Here is a 25,158-nt window from a genome sequence, read left to right as displayed (position 1 = left end):
AAGACTGTCTATTTACTGTTAATGAAATGACTACTTCATAATAACACGTATCAAATCAGTGTAACATATGTAGCACTTTAATTCAAAAGGAGAAAACCATCAGAACTGACTTTAAAAAACATTTACAGTGGTGTGAAAAAGTTTTTGCCCCCTTCCTGTTTTTTTAATTGTTTGCATATTTGTCACACTTAAAAGATTCAGATCATCAAACAAATTTTAATATTACACAAAGATAACCTGAGTAAATACAAACTGCAGTTTTGAAATTATGATTTCATTTATTAAGGGAAAAAAGCTGTCCAAACCTGCCTGGCACTACGTGAAAAAGTAATTGCCCCCTAAATCTAATAACTGGTTGTGCCACCCTTTGCAGCAACAACTGCAATCAAGCGTTTGTGATAACTGGCAATGAGTCTTTCACAGGAATTTTGGCCCACTCTTCTTTGCAGAATTGTTTTCATTCAGCCACATTGGAGGGTTTTTGAGCATGAATGGACTGTTTAAGGTCATGCCACAGCATCTCAATCGGATTTAAGTCTGGACTTTGACTTGGCCATTCCAAAACCTTAATTTTGTTTTTCTTGAGCCATTCAAAGGTGGACTTGCTGGTGTGTTTGGGATCATTGTCCTGCTGCATAACCCAAGTGCGCTTGAGGTCACAAACTGACGGCCGGACATTCTCCTTCAGGATTTTCTGATAGAGAGCAGAATTCATGGTTCCATCAATTATGGTAAGTCATCCAGGTCCTGAAGCTGCAAAGCAGCCCCAGACCACCACACTACCTCCACCATGTTTGACTGTTGGTATGATGTTCTTTTTATGAAATGCTGTGTTGGTTTTACGCCAGATGTAACGGTACACACACCTTCCAAAATTTGTCGCAGCAGTCGCAGCAGTACACAGAATATTTGCCCAAAAGTCTTGGGGATAATCAAGATATTTTTTGAGACGACCCTGACAAGCCTTTGTGTTCTTTTTGGTCAGCAATGGCTTTTGCCTTGGAACTCTCCCATGGATGCCGTTTTTGCCCAGTCTCTTTCTTATTGTTGAATCATGTAAAATGACCTTAATTGAGGCAAGTGAGGCCTGCGGTTCTTTAGATGTTGTTCTGGGTTCTTTTATGACCTCTTGGATGAGTCGTCGTTGCGCTCTTGGAGTAATTTTGGTAGGCCGGCCACTCCTGGGAAGGTTCACCACGGTTCCAAGCTTTCTCCATTTGTGTATAATGGCTCTGACTGTGGTTCGCTGGAGTCCCAAAGCCTTAGAAATGGCTTTATAACCCTTTCCATACTGATACATGTCAACTATTTTGCTTCTCAGCTGTTCTTGAATTTCTTTAGATCGCAGCATGATGTGTTGTTCTTTAAGCATGCTTCACTTCATCAGACAGGTTCTATTTAAGTGATTTCTTGATTCAACAGGTCTGGCATTAATCAGACCTGGGTGTGGCTAGTGAAATTTAACTCCGCTTTCTAAAATAATGTGGTTAATCGCAGTTCTTTCATGATTTAACTGGAGGGGGCAATTAATTTTTCACGTAGGGCCAGGTAGGTTTGGACAGCTTTTTTCCCTTAATAAATGAAATCATCATTTAAAAACTGCATTTTGTATTTACTTGCATTATCTTTGTGTAATATTAAAATTTGTTTGATGATCTGAATCTTTTAAGTGTGACAAATATGCAAAAAATAAAAAAAACAGGAAGGGGGCAAAAACCTTTTCACAGCACTGTATGTTTTCATTCAGCCACATTGGAGGGTTTTTGAGCATGAATGGACTGTTTAAGGTCATGCCACAGCATCTCAATCGGATTTAAGTCTGGACTTTGACTTGGCCACTCCAAAACCTTAATTTTGTTTTTCTTGAGCCATTCAAAGGTGGACTTGCTGGTGTGTTTTGGATCATTGTCCTGCTGCATAAACCAAGTGCGCTTGAGCTTGAGGTCACAAACTGACGGCCGGACATTCTCCTTCAGGATTTTCTGATAGAGAGCAGAATTCATGGTTCCATCAATTATGGCAAGTCATCCAGGTCCTGAAGCTGCAAAGCAGCCCCAGACCATCACACTACCACCACCATGTTTGACTGTTGGTATGATGTTCTTTTTATGAAATGCTGTGTTGGTTTTACGCCAGATGTAACGGGACACACACCTTCCAAAAAGTTCAACTTTTGTCTCATCAGTCCACAGAATATTTGCCCAAAAGTCTTGGGGATAAACAAGATATTTTTTGGCAAATGTGAGACAAGCCTTTGTGTTCTTTTTGGTCAGCAATGGCTTTTGCCTTGGAACTCTCCCATGGATGCCGTTTTTGCCCAGTCTCTTTCTTATTGTTGAATCATGAACACTGACCTTAATTGAGGCAAGTGAGGCCTGCAGTTCTTTAGCTGTTGTTCTGGGTTCTTTTATGACCTCCTGGATGAGTCGTCGTTGTGCTCTTGGAGTAATTTTGGTAGGCCGGCCACTCCTGGGAAGGTTCACCACTGTTCCAAGCTTTCTCCATTTGTGGATAATGGCTCTGACCGTGGTTCGCTGGAGTCCCAAAGCCTTAGAAATGGCTTCATAACCCTTTCCAGACTGATACATGTCAGCTATTTTGTTTCTCATCTGTTCTTGAATTTCTTTAGATCGCGGCGTGATGTGTTGCTCTTTAAGCATGCTTCACTTTGTCAGGCAGGTTCTATTTAAGTGATTTCTTGATTCAACAGGTCTGGCAGTAATCAGGCCTGGGTGTGGCTAGTGAAATTTAACTCAGCTTTCTAAAATAATGTGGTTAATCACAGTTCTTTCATGATTTAAGAGGAGGGGCAAATAATTTTTCACGTAGGGCTAGGTAGGTTTGGACAGCTTTTTTCCCTTAATAAATTAAATCATCATTTAAAAACTGCATTTTGTATTTACTTGCATTATCTTTGTGTAATATTAAAATTTGTTTGATGATCTGAATCTTTTAAGTGTGACAAATATGCAAAAAATAAAAAAAACAGGAAAAACCTTTTCACGGCACTGTATGTGTGTGTATGTGTGCTATCATGTCATGCGTTCTCAACAGGACCAAAGGAGTGTGACAAAGTGAGAGGTTGCTATGGTGATGCCTTGTGGTGTCAGAAGGGTGAGAACAAACTGATGTGTCAGATGGAGGAGAGTTCCCACACACACACCAACTGATTAACGTCCAATATCTATAATAAGACAGACACATTGGATAACATTTAACATCTCAATATAACCCGTGTGGAACTTTGATGGGACTCAGAAGAGTAGTGAGGTGGTTTTAAGCCTACAGACTGTGGTGTGAGAGCAGAAGGTATTCGGCAGTCTATTTACTGTGGCATTATGAAGGCAGTGCCGCAGAGAAAAAACGTGTCAGTGGCTTAGTTGTACAACAATAAAGCATGGGTTGCATGTCAGAGTGCCTATGAGTCAGTGACAGTTTGCTGCTGTCATTTGCAGAATGGTCAATACATATAATAAGGCACCAATAGAACAATGACTCAGGATGCTAATGAGGTGGTACTGCAGTTCAAGTCTTCATTTACTCTCCTTCAAATTATTCCAAACCCGTGGAACACAAAAAGAAAATATTTTAAGGCTGTTTTTTATGCATTTTATCCATTATAATAGGGACTGGAGGTTTCAAGCTTCACCATAAAATTACCACTAACAGTAGTCCACTCAACATGTCTACTATATTCAAAGTCCTTTGAAGGCGTAAAAATGGTTTTGTGTGAGAATCTGATAATCTTCCACTGTATGACCTGCAAAAGTCGCATAAATCAGATTTTTAAATGAATGAATTTGAATAGTTTTGTGAATTGGATCAAATGGTTCACTGAAACTAATGATAGGTTCATGATTAATACATAGCTAACAATGACTAAATTAGAATCGGCTCCTTACCCAAAGCCATCATATGGCTTCAGAAGACTTAATATAACAGATTCTTATGACTCAATTAAACTTTTTGAAACCTGAAAGCTTCAGTATCCATAGTGTCCATAGAGTCTTAAAGGATACCTACTCTTTTTACAATATGTAATATAAGTCTCAAGTGTCCTCAGAATGTGTCTGTGAATTTTCAGCTCAAAATACCCCACAGATCATTTATTATATCATTTTGAAAATGCCCATTTTGAGTGGAAGCAGAAACACACTCTTTTTGTGCCTGTCTCTTTAAATGCAAATGAGCTGCTGCTCCCCGCCCCCTTTTCCAGAATAGGGCTGTGCCTTAACAGCTCGTACCTCAGATACTCTGCCAAAAAGCATCTGTTTGGTTTTGATTATCATGTCTATCATGCTGAAATCATGCGTTTTAAAGGCATATCAGTTTAAACTTCTGATATATACGATTTTCTGAGTGCACACATCCGAAGCACGCGCACAGAAAGCGGCTGTCACATGGAATGTTAGTACTAAACTAAGTTCTCTTTCATGTCTTATTGTGCTTAAACTATCAAATACACATAAGTTTATGTTAAAAACACACAGGAGTTACAAACACAGTCATTTATGTCTGTGAAGGTAAACAGCTGGGAAAGATATTGCATGTTTATATTAGATATGTGCAGCAGCACATTTGTAATAAATCAATAAATCCACTGCTCTCTTGTCTCCTCTGAGGATGGGACTCTGCAGCCAAAGATAGAACAGTTAGCATGCTTTGTTTGAACTTTTACCATGGCTTTAAACCGTTGTCGCTTGCTAAGACAAAATGGCAGCACCGTGGGTGGAATCGTGCAGATTAAGGGGCGGTAATATTATAATAAGATCCCTTTACCACGCCACGGGAAGAGCTAAATCTGACACACTCCTTTTTTCACATGCTTGCAGAAAAAGGCTTACCAAAGCAAAGTTGTGTTGCCCTTTTTCACATTTTCTGGGTTGGTAGATGCACTAGGGACCAGATTATAACACTTAAACACTGAAAAATCAGATTTTCATGATATGTCACTTTTTTTCTGTTTTTTTTTTGCACTTTCGGTTCCATCTTTCTGAAGTCAATGGGTTTTTTGAATGTGTTTTTGGTTAAATGCCAGAAATAAGGTCTAACAGAAGCTCAAACTAGTTTCAAGTTTTATTTTACAATATAAAATACATGGAGGATTGTTGGACATTGACAGTCAGCATGCTGAACTCATCTGCTCACTATAGTCCACTTTTACAGGCTTGTTTTGTTTATACTCAAGCTCTTGCAAACTCTTCTAGCTCAAAATATCCAACCTGTAGATTTTACATTAAGATTAAAAGAGTGGTTGGAAACTTAGTGGTGATGATGGTGAGCTCTTGAGACTGCGGTGTAGGTCGTTTATGGCCTGAATTTAGCTTTTTACTTCTAGCGATTATATTTAGGCTTCAAAATCCATTAAAGTTGTGTTCATTTGTGAAGATTGCCTTGATGAACAAAACATATAAGTTCACAGAGCTTATTTTCTGCAGCAATCCAAAAGCCAATGGAAAAATCCTATTGGGTTTTTGTCACGGGCATTAGGGTGATGCTAACTTACGGGTTGGCCTACAAAAATATGCCATCACTGCAGCACTCTATAACTGTATGGAAAAAAACTAACAAACAAACAAAAAAACAACGAGAACACACTTCAACATTTCTCCTTTTGTGTTCCATGGAAGAAATAAAGTCATACTGCTTTAGAAGGATATGAGGGGTGAGTAAATGATGACAGAATTTCCATTTTGGGTGAACTATTCCTTTAAGGGTGAAGTGGGTTTGAGAGAGAAAGTGTGTTTGGTAAGGCTGAGGTTGGATTGAAAGGGAACGCAAGGATGAGAGTGTTTGTTGTAAGATGGGGAGAAGGGAAACGGAAAGAGAGCAAGAGATCGAGGTTAGTCTAAGAGAGTGTGTGTGTTGGAATGCTGAGGTTGGAGTCTGCGCTCATGTTTCCCTCTGGCTTTGAAAATCAGGGAGCCCTGAGCCCATTAGTAGACAGACTCAGAGCTAAGCCAGGGCCTCTGAACCTTGCCAACCACCCTTCTTTCTCTCGCCCCCTCTCTTTTGTCTTCCTACTGAGGCACTCACTTCAAAATAACCTCTTATTTATGCTATCTCTCTCTCACTCATCCTTTACTTCTTCGCAGGCACTCTATCATTTTCATTTCTTTGTCACATTGCTGGCTTCTCTCGTCTCTTTCCCCCTCCTGTCCTCCCCCTTTACTCTTCTTCTTTCTCTCCACTCCTCAACTGTAACCCCCGCAAATTGCCCCTACTTTTGAAAATATTCCTTTATGAATTTTATCAGCACAGGTTCTGTTCATCAGACGCTTCCCGTAAGGATATTTCCTGTGATGCAATGTAATAGGCATGGCGGCTCAGTGCCATATGGGTCTAGTTTATGTGCGCCCCTAGTAAATGAGTCAGACAAATATTTATAGTACTCACAATCTGTACTGACGTTTAAAGGGGTAGTTCACTCAAAAGTGACAAATCTGTCAGCATTTACTCACCCTCATGTTTCTTTCTTCTACAGAACACAAAATGAGTTATTTTGAAAAAAGTTTTTTTTAGTTTTTTGCCCATACAATAAAAGTCAATGGGGTCTAAATTGTTAATTTGGACCCCATTCACTTTCAATGTATGAACAAAAAGAGTTGAAACATCCTTCAGAATGCTTTCTTTTACATTCCACTGAAGAAAAAAAGTGATACAGGTTTGGAATGACATTTGGTTGATGACAGAATTGTCTTTTTTGAATGAACTATCCCTTTTAAAGGGTCATTTCACCCAAAAATGAAAATCCTGACATCATTTGGTCACCTTTATGTCATTCCAAACCCATTAGACGTTTGTTTATCTTTAAAATACAATTCTTAATGAAACCTGAGAGATTTCTGTCCCTCCATTAAAAGTCAATTCCACCAAAACTCTGACACTTCAAAAAGCATAAAGACATCATAAATGTAATTTACCTGAATCAAGCTGTTTAATCAAAGAGACATGATCACTTTGTTTGATGAGCACATCTAATTTAGACTTTTATTCAGAATTAAACACGAATCAGTGCACATAGTGCACATCAAATATGGTAAATGGAAGCTCAAAAGTACTTGCTTGATACGAGACGTTTCTTCTCTCATGTCAAACAAGCATGTTTGACCTTTTACAGGAACTAATGATGCTTGTTCTTATATGTCAGTAAGCACAGTTGATCTGCAGTTTACAGTTTTTAGTTTGCTTAATGAATGTATGTTGATCAATGTTTATACGTAAAGTAAAGCCTACATTTTCTTAAAATCTAGCGATCTAGCTATCGTATGTTTTCAGAACAGCTTGATTGATTTGGATTACTTTTGGATTACATTTTGAAACGTTAAGGTATTGGTTACGTGGCCTTTCAATGGAGAGACAGAAATCTCTCAGGTTTCATTCAAAATATCTTCATTCGTGTTTGTAGATGAACAAAAGACTTATGGGTTTGGAACGAAATGAAGGTTAGTAAATGATGTCAGAATTTTCATTTTTGGATGAACTAACCCTCAACTGAAGTCACTCGTTATAGCATGTGTAACATGCAGAGCGGGCGTGAAATTGATTCCTCGTCTAGTTTTAACGCAGACTGATCTATATGAAAACCTCTGAAATGTGAACACGGTTGTAAAACAAACTATTTTTCCTCTGAATCATGACATGTCGCTCTCTCTCCTTTCCTTTCGCTCTCTTTTTCCACAGGCCAGTCAGCAGCTCCCCCTCCTTATTGACTTCTCTCCACTACATGTTCTCATCGTCCGAGCATTCCCTCCACCACGCCGAAAAGCTGTCTCTCATTTTCCCACTGCGCTCTGGTCTGCACTGGGGGCTGTAAGGGGGGCTGGGGGAGCGGACCCCAAACGACGTGGCAGAGTGAGTGTGTGTGCGTCTACATACCGACTAGCATGACCACACACCCAATGAGGACAGTCAAAATGAATACGATGGGATTCGTTCAAACACATTTCCCATAAATGATTTCTGTCCACTATGGTCTCTGGAATGAATTACCAGCTCTGGCAGTAATTCATCAACAGCTACATCAGTTTAGAGAGGAATTTCACTGATACCAACCATGCAATTTCAATAACCATCGGCGAGGTTACGGGGGGATAAACTAACAGACAGACATGGAAGGAATGGGAAGAAAGGCACACGGGATAAAGTCAAACGAATATGATGGTGATTGTGTTTGCTTGTATATTAGTGTCTGTCGGACACATTGAGCACAACAGAAAAATGGAGTCTGTGGGAATACTGGCAAGGAGGAAGTACTTCCCTCAAACGCACATACATTTACCCACACACACACACACATTCCGACAATCGCACACACACTCCCTCCACACACATAAACTCCCTGGCCCCCTGCAGACTGTGTGGGGGGTGGTCAGTAGTGCTGATTTTGGCAGTGAGAGTCGTACATCACTGAGAAATACATTATCTAGGGTTTAAAAAAGACTTTGGAAAAAAATATTGGACGGCAAAACCACTAAAGCGAACATAAGACTGAAAAGAAACAAGACGTCCGAGGTTATGCTTGTCAGTTTTAAGGTAAAGGTACTGAATCGAGGCACTGAGCTGTATTGATATGAGAGAGTTGTTGATTTAGGAAAGTGATTCATATGAAAGATACTGTGAATTTGTTCAGATCTGAATCACATTTTGTTCGATTTGAAAGTCACGATATGTTACGTCATGATACACACCCCCTGCCCAGTGCAATCAATTACCCATAATGCCTCAGAATGTGTCCATGCTGTTTGTATTTGTGAATGTTAGTGGTAAAATAGATAAGTGTCAATCTGGGGGGTATCGAGCTTCAGAAACAAACACAAACAGCCTTCTAGATTACAATAGCAACCCTTGACGTGCATGTTGGGGAAGCTGAGCTAAATTTCAACAAATCGCAAGACATCCTATTCAGAGAGCCATTTCTTTATCTGTCTCTAATATAACTTACTCACAAAAGATAGAACAATTAAAAGTCATATTTTAAACCAGCGTTATTAGAGTAAACTAAAGAAAAACTATTCAAATAAAGATGAAATTAGATGAAAAATAAATAAATAAAGGTCACACTTTATTTTAAGTTCCAATTCTCGCTATTAACAAATCATTAACTATGAGTTGCCTCAGTCAACTCCTAATGTGCTGCTTATTAATAGTTATAAGGTAGTTGTTAAGTTTAGGTATTGGGTAGGATTAGGGATGTAGAATATGGTGACGCAGAATATGTGCTTTATAAGTACTAATAAACAGCCAATATGTTAATAATAGGCATGCTAATAAGCAACTAGTTAATAGTGAGAATTGGTCCCTATAACTAAAGTGTTACCGAAATGAATACGTTGAAGAACTTAAATTTCTAAAATCAAAACTTTGTTGCGGCTTTGATTGTCTGTTTTTATTTATTCATTCATTGATTTTCCATTTCTAACCTTTGACAACTGTAACCTAATTGCTGCACTAATGGTTTAGTATCGCTTTAGAGTGGGCGGGATTATTCACATGTCGTTATAGTTGCGCCGCCTCTACTGCCGCGACTCCTAAAAAACTTTTTCATTCGCGTCGCCCCATCAAGCTCTCGCTGGATCCGCTCTTCTGCTATCAACGAGAGGAACGTCTGTACTTCCTCAACAGGGGGAACAGCCACTTTTTGGTTGTTAAAAAAAGGTGCGCTCGTTCAAAACAGTTGCGTTCGATCCTTCGCTGGCTGTGCTGATTTAAATCTAGCGGTTCTGTTGTGTTTGTGTCGCAAGTTTAGTGACGCAGGTAGTGACGATTCTCTCCGGCCAATCCGTGATCAGCAGAGTTTATACGTCATGTTTTGGTAACGGTACGGTTCGCTTGGGACCTCAACCGAGGTGGTACTAAAAAAAGTACCATGTACCAGGTACTGTACCCAGTGGAAACCCCCCCCAAAAGTGAACCGTACCGAGCCGTACCGTGCCTTACCATGCAGTGGAAAAGCGCCATAAATTAAGTTTTTTTTTTTTTTTTACACTCTCTCGGTCCTGTATGTTTTAGTGACCATATCTACCCCTCTTTCTTTCTCACAGTCTTGTCCAGTGTATTTGACTGAAGATTTCGGGGCCCTTCAGCTGAAACAATATAAAAGTTTGTTTAGGTTAGTGTGTGTGTGTGTGTGTGTGTGTTAGCTGACAAGGTTCATTTCATGCCAGCTACTCAGTTATCCTTTATAGGTCTGAGGCAGTCAAATCCACACATAGTAAGTTTACATGCACAGTTATAATCTAGTTTAACAGGGTTTTTGTGTATTCAAGTTACAGCTTTCATCTGTCTGTCCAAGTATACCTAACACAATACGTAATCAAATATTTGTATGATTAAATACACATCGAATGTCACTTTTGTCTCTTGGAGCAAGCGCGCAATGTCAATTGTAGTCTGATTAATTTGTATACATACTGAACAAAGCCAAGCTACAATCATATTATAGATCTGTTATCGACTGTGCAAAAAAATCACAGATGAATCACATAAAGATGAATCACTGTTTTGTTTTGTTTTTTCTGACTTAAACTTTTAAAGTGTAAAACAAAGGTTCCAAATGTGGGTTTTCACTGTGATGTCATAGAAGAACTATTTTTCGTTCCCCAATGAACCTTTCAATGAATAGTTCTTGAAAGAACCAATTTTCTTAGTGTCAGAAGTCAGGTGAAGAACATTTCAATAATCTAAAGAACCTTTCCACTGAAAAGAACCTTTGTGCAATGGAAAGGTTCCATGGATGTTCATGGAACCATGGATTCCAATAAATAACCTTTATAATTTGTAAGAGTTACTGTCTTTGTCTGCAACGAGCACATATGTAGCTACTAATTAAAGGGATAGTTTACCCAAAAATGAAAATTCTGTAATTAATTACTCACACTCATGTTTCAAACCCGTAAGACCTTTGTTCATCTTCGGAATACAAATTAGGATATTTTTGATGAAATCAGAGAACTTTCGTACTCTGCATAGACAGCAAGGGAACTTCCACATTCAAGGCCCAGGAAAAAAAAAAAAAAAAAACGACAACAATTTCCTTTTTGGGTGAACTGTCCATTTAAGACCGATTAGATTCTCCTTCAAGGTCTAGTTTCTCCATTTTAATTAATTGAATTTTCTTAAAACATCTATGGTATCCAGATATACTCACCTTAGCCAGGCTGTTAAGGCATTTTCTTCTTTATTAAAGTCATGTATACGGGTTGAAGGTCGGTATTAGAGCAGTCAGGCATACACTTGCCCTCGGCTTCACATTAGCATCATGCTTCACTGGCTTTTTTAGCAACCTGGCTAGCAGTTCACATACACAGTGACTGCCAACCTCTCTAGACCTCTTTTAGTTTATATCTCGATCTTGAAAAGTATGTAATAATATATCAAACAATAATTTCAAACAATTACCTCGGTTGATTGACACCAATGAATTAACACTAAACAAGCAAGCAAATTTATTTTTATATTGGTATATTTTGCTTGGTAATCCAAGATAATTATTAAAGATATTCTCCACACTTTTTCATTTCTCTCTTCATATCACAGAGCTTAGCCAACTCGAGCCCTTGGAAATCCCTTTTAAATGCCGAAAAAAGACCAAGCCTAAGTCAACAGTCCAATCCTCTGTCTTGATGCAGTTTGACTCATGTAAAATTAACATTTCAACGCCAGCACCAGCAGCAGATAAAGGCCTGTCAATCTAGCCACCTTTCAGAAATACAAGAAAAACATGTCTGTCAGATTGTGTGATGGATAACCGTTCTGTCTGCTGAAACCACTTAACTTCAATGTAAAACTTGTGTTTTCTTTTCAAATTGCAATGGCACCGAAGCAGCTAAACAGATGGCAAAAGCAGTTTGACCATTTCCTTTGTCCACAGTTGACAGTAATTCTTCACCTGTAAGCAACCAATTCCTAATTACACTCAACTTCCTGTTCACTTTAGCTAAGCCAACCGAATAGTTAAAATGGAAGGGATGTTTTTAACAGCTTTGAGATACAGTAGTGCAGTGAGAGGGGGTGGAAAAGGAGAGAAAGCTAGAGAGAGTCCTCCACCTCCTCTCACACCTCCACAAAAGCACAGGACCGACACAAGGTGGGAGAGCAGGTCGCTATGGCAACTGACGACTGGCCTCCAAGAAGAGTCACACACATCCCCCAGACTTCCTCAATTAGCTGTACACACACACACACACACACACACACACACACACACACACACACACACACACACACACACACACACACACACATATATGTTAGGGAGGGCTAGTGCTTGCTCTGGATGGACATTTTGGTTGCTCATTAACACAGTTCATTTCTGGATTGTTTAAAATATTAATTCTCACATCTTTTTTAACCTTATTTTTTACTTTGTTCAATATATTTAGCTGTGCATTTGTAGTGTGTGTAGTCTCCTTATACATCAGAGGTCCACTTGGGGATGGTGACCACCATTTCTGTGGGCAGGTCATTGACATGCTGGTGCATTGTTACCGCTGGCCCAGTGGTGGTTTACTGTAGTGGATCATTTTTGCCATGTAAGCAGCAGAGCTTGAGGACCAAAATATAATGTTACTAGCTAGACAACATGTTTTCACTACCACCCAGGCATTTCTTTATCTTTAAGATGCTTTTAGATCTCATATAAGTCTCCCGAGCTATCAAAGAGCAACCCCTGAGCAATAAAAATCAATCAATGATTGTTTATTTACTTTTATTTTCATTACCTGAGGAACATTTTATTGCTCAGAGGTTTGTATTTCATGCCTCAGGAAACTTAATAGAAATTTAAGTATCAAGATTTAAGTATGTTTCTCCTAAGTACTTATCACTTTTAGGAACCATTTTGCCCATACAGCAAAAAAAAAAAATATATATATATATATATATATACATATTTGTCTGGTCAAAATATATTTTTAAAATATATTTAGCATATACTAAATATAAAAATGAAGCTCAATAAAATACATTTTTGAAAGTATATCTATATTTTGTTTTAAACAAAAGATAAAACTTAAATACATAAAAATGTATTTAAAGGCAAAACTGAGAGATTGCTCATAAAATAAAAAAATTACTTATGTGAATGAATATATATTTTGAAACATATTTTGAATATATTTCGAAATGTATAAAATATATTATAGTTGTATGGTGTATGTTCTGAAATATATATTTAAAAATATAGACTTTCAGTTAACAGTTCTTAAAAGAACCATTTTTCTTAGTGTGAAGAACATTTTAGTAATCAAAAGAACCTTCTGTGTAATAGAAAGCTTCTGTGGATGTGAAAGGTTTTTCATTGTACCAAAACAAAATAAAAATATAGACAAATAAGACAACTGTTGACATATAATAAGAGAGCTCTAAAACTAATGTGTATCTGGTGATCTTTTGAGAATAATTTGAGATAGTCTCCATCTACACCAGAAAGTTAAAATAAACCAACTCTACTGACACATAAATGCATAGTTCAACACCCACAACATTTTCATAGTCTGGCACCTTCGCTCTCATTTGCTCACAGTACCTACACACACACACACACACACACGCAGTCCTTGTCCTCTCGCCTGGCAGCCCGAGGGTCCACCCCCTCTCTTCATTCAGCCTGGTCATGTGACCCGAGCTCTGTGAGTAGAACAGCACTGTGTGAGCCATCCATTCATTTCCTCCTGAGAAACACACGGCGGCGGCGGAGGAGGGAAGAAAGAGAGAAAGAGAGAGAGAGAGAGAAGGGGGTCACATCAGAAAGTGCGACAGAGGAAAACAAGACAGAAAAGAGGGAGACAGAGGGACGCTATAAGGATAGTGGTTCTCGCTGTCAATTACTGAGGTTAATAAACAAGGTCAGTAATGTCTAATGTTTTTTTTGTTCAGTTTATCACTCCTTAGACTGTTAGTTTGTTAAACTATGGATCAGTCAGCTGTCATTTAAAAGCCAGGTAAAATTGTCACTGGAAATAAGAGCTTCTTAAAGTCTTTATTTTATGAATAAAAAAAAATAAAAATGAAAATAAATGTTATGAATATTTAAAGTGTGAGTGTTAACATAACTGTACATTTAATAAGTAAAATTTAAGAGCTCAAATTGAATAGTGTAAGAGTTATAATTAGTATGACAGAAGTACTGGATTTTTTTGGTAGCTCTTTATAACGTCCATTGCTGTTGACTTATTTGTATTATTTATTTTGTTCGAGTGTATTATTGATCATTTTATACAATGTGTTTACAGTATTGCGATCTTTACTGCATGTTCTCTCTTCCTGTTTATTTCGTGTCATATAAGGGCTAATTTCAGGTATCCAAATAGTTCTCTGCACATTTATAAATGTTACATAAATGCTATATAATGGGTTTGTTTTTCTTATGGGTACTTATGAAAGACTCCAGGGTTGCATTTACTTCCTTTTTCTTGCTTTCTCTGTCTGTCTGTTTTATGCTTCTGTAGGAACTGCTTCAAAATTATTTGATACAACAGTACACGCTAAACGTACAAACAAGAATTGCACAGAAGAACAGTAGCTTTGTTGTAGACCAGTAAGGAACTAGAGCTGTTGCATCTGTTGGTCTGATTTGGCATGGATGATTTTCTCTCTCTCCATCTGCCAGTGGTTTCCCTCTCAAGTATGTGACATGGTATTCCTAGCCAAGTCAATCAGGCCTTCAAAGCTTTGAAAAATAATTAGACGTCATTCAAAGAAACCCCAGTTCTATTAGAGTTAAATACGATTTAAGTAGCTATAAATATACAGCATCCTCTGCACCGCAGAACAGAAACCGCACCTCAGAGTTCCTCCAGTTGTTGATCAGTGTCTAGTGTCTGTTACGTCTGCACCGGATGAGCTTTGTGCTGCAGTTGCACGGTGAGGAAGTTCGGGGGTCACTGGGTCTCGTGTTTTTGGAAACATTTCTTCACCTGAAACGTCAATAAAATAAGCAAACTTTCCTCTCACTGTGACGCTTAAATGACCCAGTGAGGCAGCTGGAGGTTTGCAGGTTCACCTCTGGGTGGTTGTTTTTGTACTGTAGATGGTCTTTAGGAACACAAAGTGGGCGTGCGAGAGAGCTGCTGAAGGGTGAATGTGTGAGCTTCATGCAAACAAGATCTGAATCAATAGTTTGAGGGGGTGTAAATCAGGTGTGGACAGAGTTTTGTGTTGCAAGTTTTTAGAATCCCTGCAATGGACTGGCAATCCATCCAGGGTGTTTCCCTGCCTACGGTCCGAGATGCTGGTATAGGCTCCAGCATCCCCATAACCCGTAAATCGATTGATGGAAGTGTAAAAAAAGGTATTTTGGTGGTAGATGTCTATGTAAAAATTTGTTGTGGATTTGTCAACACTTGTTATGTTTATTCAGATATGATATGATTAGTATTAATCTTGATATGACTAAAGTTTCAATAGTCGATGCAATTGTGAAGTTTCATGATCTTTTTGTTTCAATTTCGAAAACACAGCAAACCTACTGTGATACTGAACCTTTATTTGAAAAAATAAATCTAATTAAATTAATAAATTTTAAATAAATAATAAACAAAGTGTAATGTAAACAATGTTTTGCCGTTTTTTAGGTTGTTTTTTTAAGAAATAAACATAACTTAACTTTAATTTAAATAAATAAATAGTGTAATGTAAACAATGTTTTGCCGTTTTTTAGGTTGTTTTTTTAAGAAATAAACATAACTTAACTTTAATTTAAATAAATAAATAGTGTAATGTAAACAATGTTTTGCCGTTTTTTAGGTTGTTTTTTTAAGAAATAAACATAACTTAACTTTAATTTAAATAAATAAATAGTGTAATGTAAACAGTTTCAACGTTTTTGAAGTATGTGTTATTTATTTACTATGTAAATAGTAATAAAGAACAATGAACCTGAACTGACCTTTAATAAACAAAAAAATAAACATACAGATACATACATACATTGTGTAATGTAAACATATTTTTAAATATCTAAATAAAGTTAAAAAAGTGTAATGTAAACAGTTTAAATTCAGAGTATTTATTGTTTACTATGTAATAAACTAAACTAACCTAGTTAAATAAATAAATAATTAGTGTAATGTAAATGTTTTGATGTTTTTGAAGCATGCATTATTTATCTACTATGTAATAAAATAATACATGCAATAAAAAATTAAATAATCTGAACTGACCTTTGATAAACTGACAAACAAATAAATAAATAAAAAACACATACATAGTATAAAACATATTTTGATTTTTTTTTTCAAAGTGTTTATTATTTATGCACTGTAAAGAGCAATACATTATGCTTGTCAATATTGTTTTTGATTAAGAAAAAAAAAAAAATACAACAGCTGTCACTAGGAGAGTACTCTTTCGAAAGGTACACCTTATTGACCCCTAAAGATTGGATATTAGTACAATATTAAAAGGTACATAATAGTACTTTTTGAAAGGGTATCACCCTCAAAACAGCTACATTTTTTATTTTATTTTAATTTTTGCAATATATAGTAATTGACAGTGGAAGGTCAGTGGAAGTACATTAGGACCCTGCAAGATGTGCAGATATGACATTTTAAAACATATCCCATTATTGCATCACCTCTTAACAGTCACTAACTGTGTTTACTTTTATAACCCAAGTAAGGCAAGCTGTTTAACCAAGATGTACATTTGTTCATTCACATATGCAGCTGCGTTCACAGAGATAAAACACAATTTGGTATTGAACTGAATACTCAGTGATATCAATATTAGAAAATACTGGTATTGTTGAATGTTTACTTTTAGATGGTTATCCCTAATCAGTACAGTAGACTAATATAGCCTTGGAAGCCAAAACAGTTAATGGAAATGTAACTAGAAGTATTCAACGATAAGCTCACTCGGTTGCTTTCAAACTCATTTTCGGTGAACTGCATCTCTTCTTGGCATAGAAACCCAGCTGCTTGCATGCAGCCATGCACTTACACACACCTACACACATGTGCACGCAGAACAGAAATCAGAGGAACTAAATCTCCTTTGTGAGTCACCAACCTACAAAGAGTGAAGTGGCAGGGAGGTTCCTGTACAGTACGGGAAACAGCAGACCTCCCTAGTGACCGCTTGGCCCATTAAACTGAGCTCTGCAAAAGGGCTACAACCAGAGCCTGTAGCGGATGCACTTCCTGTGAACACTTTGACTGAACTTTGACCTCTGACCCCACCGCCACTCCTGGTGGGGCCTGACCTCCAAACGCAAGAGGAAGAGGGAGAGATGTGGGATCTGTTCCTGGTTAGGGATCTGTCAAAGCCAGACAGTTGTCTTCAGCCCCACTGCTGCTGTCAGGGCGAATTACCTCGGAAGAGCTAAAAGCTGTACTTTTTAAGTCTTGCTCTCTCTTTCTCTTTCACTCCTTTCGGTCTCTTCTTTGGTTTTCACCTGCAGTTGTTCATTCTTGTTCACGTTCTCCACTTTCCCCCAGTCTTTAAATGCAGCTGTGAGTTTTCCAGCCTCACCAAGGGCAGAGAAGGAAAAACAATTCTTACCCAGCCCTGTGTGAGCATGCACTGCTGGAAAACAAACACAGCTGCCTTGCTTATTACGAGCAGGGGCATCATAACACTCGGGGAAGAGGGCTAATATCGTTCAAGGGGTAAAAACTCTTGCCTTTCGAGTAAAAAGAAAAATGTGTGTTCGGTGGTTGTGATCTGTTTCGGAAGGACTGTGTAATCTCTAGCGATCACATCCTTTCCTGTCCTCCTTTCCTTCTGTTTCCCTTCTCTCTTCGCTGCTTTTCTGTAAGTTTACTCTTTGTATGATGTTCAGTCTCTGGGTGGTTAGCGGTCACGCTAGTTAGCATGCTCGGTTACTGGCACTCACGCTGCGCTTTAGGGGCTGAATCTTTTCTGGCACTGCTCTAGAAGAGGCTCAGGCTTTCCCACAATGCTCGGGACAGCTGGGGAGGGCTATCGCTGCCCCCTGGGTCTGCACAGCCTAATGGGAATGCGGGCAGATCTCTTCCAGCTGTGAAACAGGCAAGACTTTCAAGCACCTTGGTGGGTGGTTATTTGGACTGAGCGACATATTGAATATTCAGAATATATGTGCAATGCTTTTCTGGTGATGTAAAATTAATCAGTATTGTAAATATTGAGATTTTAAAGTGTTTCATTTGGATATAAGTTTACTAAAAGTGTGTCTTGATGGCAATTTCATGGCCTTTCCTCATGTCACATCTTAAATAGTGTGTTTAATTGGTTCATTGTTTTTGCATGATGTCATCGGTTCGTGATTCAACATTTTATGTCACTATTCAAAAATGTTCAATCATGGAATTTTTCATCAAAATATTTGGTAACATTTTAGTATAGGGTCCAATTATCACTATTAACTATTTGCTTATTAGCATGCCTATTATAAACATATTGGCTCTTTATTAGTACTTATAAAGCACATATTCTGCATGACCATATTCTGCATCTCTAATCCTACCAAATACCTAATCTCAACAACTACCTATAACTATTAATAAACAGCAAATTAGGAGTTTATTGAGGCAAAAGTCATAGTTAATGGTTTGCTAATAGCAATAATTGGACCTTAAAATAAAGTGTGAGCAAATATTTTATTAGAAAATATTTTCAAATTATAAAATTTTACATTTATTTATAAAACTGTCCCATTCCTTTACTTCTTAACATGTAGGTGTTAAAAACATTACTGTTTATTACTATATCTTTTTAAATATGAAATATTCTGAAATATATTAAATGTTCTTTATTGTGTTCATTTTGTTAAAAAATAGTGTGAAGAACATGCCTACAAATATTTTAAAGTAGTTGAGTATACTGTATTTCTTGCTTTGAATATTGAATTGAATTTCAGAGCAAATATATAAATATAACTACTATATAGTTAGGTATACTTTCCAGCCATAATGGTTATAACCATGCAGGAAACACACAGACAATGTGTGTCTTCTCAAAACAGTTGAGAATTTCATTAATTCTCTTCTGTACATACTGCACACTTCACCATTTTGAGAGTATTCAGAGGTGTGAAGGCAGCAAAATGTAACAGCATACAAATTGCAAAATGGACTGCTGAGCACAATAATCTCTAGATTTAACTACAGTTGTGCTCATTAATTATGATTTAGATCGGACCAAATACAAAAATGTGGCTCTTAGAGGCTGTCCCTGAATGGAACCAGAAAGCAAGTCCACACAAAGCCACTGTATGGCTCAAGTCACTGCAGTCAACTGACCTGCATTTGAGAACATTAAAAATTATATGATGGTTGCCCCTATTTATTTATTTTATATATTTTTTTTTTTTCGAGCTCTCATTTTCAAGGAACACATTTTTTTCTTAAACTCTTCACTGTCGACGCCATGCATTGCGCAATATTGCCTAATAACACGACCTTCAAATATTGTGCAACCTGGTGTGTGCCAGACCTCTGATAATAAACAGTTTGACGGCATGCGGTTCAACAGTTCAAGTCAAATTACACACATCTGTCCAGCGGAACACTAGAGCGAGAGCTTCAGATGTTTCTGGCCCACTGTCTTCATGGAAGAGAGCACAGCAATCCAGTCCAAGCTGGGACCGAGAGGCCATTTGTCATCTTTTTGGCCTGATCTGGGAGCAGGATCGTTTAGTAAGGTCTTGATCTTCACCATTGTAAAACTGATCTCCAATCTGCACTAGTACGTGTCTTACAGCACGCTGTGCGGTGTCAGAAAGAAACAGATGAAGAAATTACAGACAGGAAGACGGCAGAGAAAAAAAAAACGTAGACTGCATTTCAAGGTTTAGTTGAGTTGTTTGCAAAACAGGAAAAACAGTTTTTGATACTTTCACTCTGGGTACTTTCATCGACTTGATCTTCTGCAAGACAGAAAAGACACGTGTTGGATTAAAATTGTTTTTCACATACATGATAGATGGCCATAGACATCTGACAGACATTCCACTCACAGACACAAAAACTTGACCCTCTGTCACCTGTTTGGCCAGAGGCAAGTCGGTCCCACATGAGGTCAGTAAATACTAACCTATGCGCTCCTCACACTGACAGATTTAAACGGAGGGGTTCCAGGCTCTCCTCAAATCAATAACAGATGTGTAAGTAAGCGTGTTCACTTCTAGTTCTCTCTGAAGGCAAGTGGAAAATGCAGAAGCCTGATTTCTGAACTAAATTTGAAGAATCTGCAGGAGACGTTATGTAGTGTTTATTTACTTTAAAGACTATGAGGAGCAGATGAATCTTCACACAAAGCATTGATTGTGAGGCTGAGAGAGAAGGCCGTTTCATCCATGAAGAGCATTCAAGGATTTCATACATCAACATCTTGTCTGGAATGTTTAATATTGTAGCCATAATGCCAAAATCTCTTTACAGCTATTGATGATAGATCACCACTAGGTGTGTGAAATGGGCCGCTGTGAGGTCAGTCAGTTTGAGTCCCTGACTCTAGTGGTTTTTGATTAAAGCAGACTTTTTTTATTTTTATTTATTAACATTAATAGCTTTTAACAAATTCACATCTCTCTTAGTTCACATTTATGGACTGTCAGCAACATACACATAAATGTTTGAGCTGTATAGAAATTATATAGATCAAGGAAATCAAATTTGAATTTTTTTTTTTTTAATTAAACATTGCTCTGGAATACTTTATTCTGCCACTTTCATATCTCTTGGATCACATTGTGAAAACACTCTCTCGTTCGTTTCATATTAACACAACTGCCGGCATTTTGCGTCTCAATTAATAACTGTAGTAAACATGACCTCAGAGGTCTTCAGTATGAATTTTTATTTATTTATTTTTTGTCCTTAGTGGAATGCTTTAAGATAATTTACAGGTATGATTTTATAACAATTCAACTCAAATCAATATTTCAACTTCATTTGCTTGATTTTTTTCTTCACAAAAGCTTCTTTTTTTTTTTACAAGTGAGCTAATAAAATATTTATTCTCAAATCACTATTTTGTGTTGAAATATTTAACTATGTGGCTGTGTAATGAACAGGATAATGTAAACCCAGCCATTATCCCTGTCTGTAAATTATTCCTTATACATATATACATATACATTATCAGTGTTGGGGAGTAACTAGTTACATGTAACGGAATTACGTAATTTAATTACAAAATAAAAGTAATTGTAATCAGTTACAGTTACTAAGAAAAAATGTGTAATTAAATTACAGTTACTAATGAAAATGTTAAGGATTACAAAGGGGGTTACATCTGATTTTTTCACACACACTCCCACATACAGATTTAATTGAGTTCTTCCATAAATTGCCATGACTGCTCTAAAATATGAAACACCAATGTTTCAGAAGTTTATAACATGCTTATCCGATAAGGTTTATGTATATTCTTTATTTTTTTGATAGCCTTGTGGGCAGTGCGCTGACATATAGTGTCATTGCGCTTTGGATGTCCCGTGTTCAAATCCTGACTCGAGAACCTACCTGATCCTGCCAAAATCAAAATGGCTTGATAATTGAGACTGTTTAGGTTTTGGGGGCATTAAAAAAAAAGGAGTGCATTTTTATCATTGTAGGGTGGTAATAATCTTAATTCAAGTGATGAAGGATTTAGAAAGTCTGACAGTTATCAGTGTTGAGCACATATTGTAAATTTAACCCTGCCTGGTTTACATGTTTGAAAATTATTAACAGTTGAAAACATTAGAAATTTAGAAAAGTAATCAAAAAGTAATCAAATGTAATCAGTTACATTACTTTAATAAAGTAATTGAAAAGTTACACTACTTATTACATTTTAAGTAGGGTAACTTGTAATCTGTAACCTATTACATTTCCAAAGTAACCTTCCCAACACTGTACATTATATAACATATAACAAATTGGTTGAGTGAATAATTCAGTAACTCACTCATGAAGACTATTACCTTTTTCATTCCTGAAAGAATCAGTATTGTTGAACAAATCGATTCTTGAGTCTGTCTCTCTCTCCTCTGGGATCCACAGTTACCACAGTTTCAGAACCACTTATGATTTAGTAGATTTCCTCAATAACAAGACACTTATAGGAACAAAAAGAGACCACTCTAACAGGAACCAAGAATGAGAAAACATTATTTATGAGCCTATTTGGTGGAATGACACGTTCAGATGAAATTGTTCAGAGATCTGCTGAACAAGGAGAGTCCGTTCAGAAGACTGGACTGTTTACATTAGTGGCCACAACTGTTCCTGGCATTGTTTTATTGCAAAGGTCTGGCCAATCAATTAAACGTTGCTGTGTATTCACAGTTGATTCAAATAGTGTAACAGCACACCTCTCCCCAGCAATTCCTCACACACACACAGTCTTCTTCTCTCCCTCACTTTTTCTCTCTTGGAGGTTTGACAATGTCCTGGCTCTATCCGACAGAAGTTGTCCTGCCAAGGAAAATGAGCTCTGTTGAAATGGAAAGTCTGAAGTCACTCAGGGCTTTTTGGCAAAAGACAATTACGCAAAGCAGGAGAATCTAGAAGAAGTCTGCATCCTGGGGATGGATCCAGAGCAGTGTCTTTGGTTCTGTTCAATTTTTCAGCGCATAGTTACTGAGATCAATTTAAAAAGGAGAGGTCTGATCTTGGAGCTGTATCCCAGAGCGTTGTGAGTTAAGACACAGATGTGTCTGTTATCTAACCAGGGGAGGAAGGAGAAAAGGGAAGAGTGGAGATGAGGGAGATGTTTGAGATGTTCTAGCATGGCAGTGGGCAGGAAGCAGCTCTGACCTGAGGTCCTGAGACCTCATCTAATCTGAATAGAGATTACACCTAATCTTAGTTGAATAAATATAGATTCCAATAGATTTTGACATTAGCATGTAGCTAAATTAATGACCCAATACTTTAACATAGAATGACATTTCATAACATAATCATGTTACTAAGCTAATGACTCAGTACACACAAATAATCTGAATATTGGATAATATTTCAAAACATTCTGATGTTAGCATGCTTCCAAGCTAATAGCCCAAATACTCCAATAGCGCACCCATATATATATATATATATATATATATAGAGAGAGATATTGACAAAAGCATGTTACTAAGCATGTTACTACATGCCCTAATAGCACACACAAATATTGGATAATATTGAAATAATGGATAATTTTCCAATAGATTCTGATGTTAGCATGTTGCTAAAGCTAATAGCCCAATACTTAAATAGCACACAAAAATACTGGATATTTCAAAACCTATTTGTTTTCAATAGATTTTAAGGTTAGCATGTTGCTAAGCTAATAGCCCAAATTCTTTAATAGCGCACATAAATATTGGAAAAAAATATTTCAAAAGATATTGACACAAGCATGTTAATGGCCTAATAGCAAACACACATATTGGAGAATATTGAAATAATGGATAATGGCCTATTCCAATAGATTCTGATGTTAGCATGTTGCTAAGCTAATGACCAAATACTTTAATACCACCACAAATATGACATTAGATAAAGCTATTTTTCAGTGTTGATTGATTATTTATAGTCTGGTTGGTTGGTCTTGGCTGTTTTAAGCTGGACACAGCTGGGTTAAATTGGTTAAGCTTTTCTCCCAACCTGGCCAAGCTAGTTTTAGCTAGTAGGTCAGTTGTTCTGAAAAGTCTGACCAGTTAGAACCAGCTTGACTAGAGAAAACAAAGTGTTCAAAACTCCTCTAAAACTGACCCGCTAAACTAGATGCTATAAAAGCTGTCTAGGTATAGGCAACTCACTAAGTCTGGACATCTACATCTTCATTCTTAATGGTGTGATTACCTTTCCTAAGATCCTAAGTCACTAATGTAAATAACTAAGAATGACTAAGAAAATCTTCTTTACCAGATATATGTAAAGACATTCATTACAAATTTACCTCATCATTCAGACCAAGGCATCATAACAGGAAATATAAAATACCACAATGGCCGACCAACCCCAAGCAACAAAACATTTATAATGGCTTTATCCGGGAACTCACAGATGTTTTAAAGATGTTGTATGAGGTATTACTGTACATACAGACATGTAAAGTGGGGTGCTGTCCATCATCACCTGGGTGTGGTGTGGAGCAGTGCTTTAAAGTGGAGCTTCTTTGGTAAGAACCTTTATGGGGAAGTGAAGTGTCCTCAGATTGGTGCCATTAAAGTTGGTTTGGGCGTTCTCTGTTTTGAAAAACCTAGCAACACATGGACATAGACAGCATTTGGAAGCAGGGATTTTAAGTGGGCACAGCCCTTCAGACCCCACCCGTTTCCTCTGACATCCTGTCTGCCAGGGATTACAGTCATGCACACACACACACAAAGAGCGAAAGGTAAACTAACCAGGTCAACAGAAGCCAAAACAGTCAGCAGTTTCCAGTCTCTCTAATGAATCTGCAAGCATGCAGTAACAGGAAGAAATAAGGTGATTTCCAGATATAATCCACCTCCTCTGTTTATCAGTAGGCTACTGCAGAGTTAGACAGGACTAACCCCATGACCTCCAAAAACCAAGGAAACATTCAAACTTACGCAATACTTCCGAATGCTCTTTATGCAAGTTTGTGAGCACATAGCTGCCTGTGCTTCATTCCTGTAGTGTTAGTTGTAGTTAAATTCATAAAGTTGGAACAATAACCAGTGGGATCAGAATTATTTTAAGAATTTCCTCAAATGTGATTAAGGTCAATGACAAATAAGAGTGTTCACAATAGGGAAAAGTAAAAGTAAAAAATAAAAAAATTCACATTTGATCTGCCAATTTCTTAAAAAAGTGTATACTTTGTGTTATGTTCATGTTAGTGTCATATAGTTTTTAACTGAATGAACAATTGAGTAAAAAATACATTTTTAGGTAATATATTTTTATATAATATATAAATTAATACAATAAATTATTAAAATCAAAGTTTTTGGGGAGTCTCGAGATTTGTCATAAGGATCTGTCATAAGCTTCCTCTGATATAACTTACTGTTTGTTTGTTTTGGGGTTTTTTTCTCTGTTAATTGCACCCCATGACATGGCGTTTCAAAGAAATATTAATAAAAGATTATGCCAAACCATTTTATATATTTATTGTAAGAATTTAAAAGAATTTGATTCCAAAACGCGATAAACGCCTTTTTTTTTTTTTTATTGAGTTCCCGCCAAAATCAGTATTGTATCTGGTCGGTATTGAAAAGTA

The 25,158-nt window shown here is 37.2% G+C and overlaps 1 protein-coding gene across 1 annotated transcript in view; it reads left to right on the top strand.

Moving 5' to 3' along the window:
* The first annotated feature begins 13,635 nt into the window (after positions 1–13,635).
* Positions 13,636–25,158, top strand: part of LOC107757647 (Krueppel-like factor 12) — a 31,102-nt gene continuing 19,579 nt past the window's right edge. The window contains exon 1 of the mRNA XM_016575192.1: positions 13,636–13,847. The gene's annotated coding sequence lies outside the window, so the exon portion shown is untranslated. The remainder of the gene's footprint in view (positions 13,848–25,158) is intronic.

The sequence above is a fragment of the Sinocyclocheilus rhinocerous genome, unplaced genomic scaffold (assembly GCF_001515625.1).
Source record: "Sinocyclocheilus rhinocerous isolate Xijiao unplaced genomic scaffold, SAMN03320098_v1.1 scaffold1254, whole genome shotgun sequence".
Taxonomy (NCBI): domain Eukaryota; kingdom Metazoa; phylum Chordata; class Actinopteri; order Cypriniformes; family Cyprinidae; genus Sinocyclocheilus; species Sinocyclocheilus rhinocerous.
The sequence above is the reverse complement of the archived record's forward strand: the minus strand, read 5'-3'. Positions and strand labels throughout refer to the sequence as shown.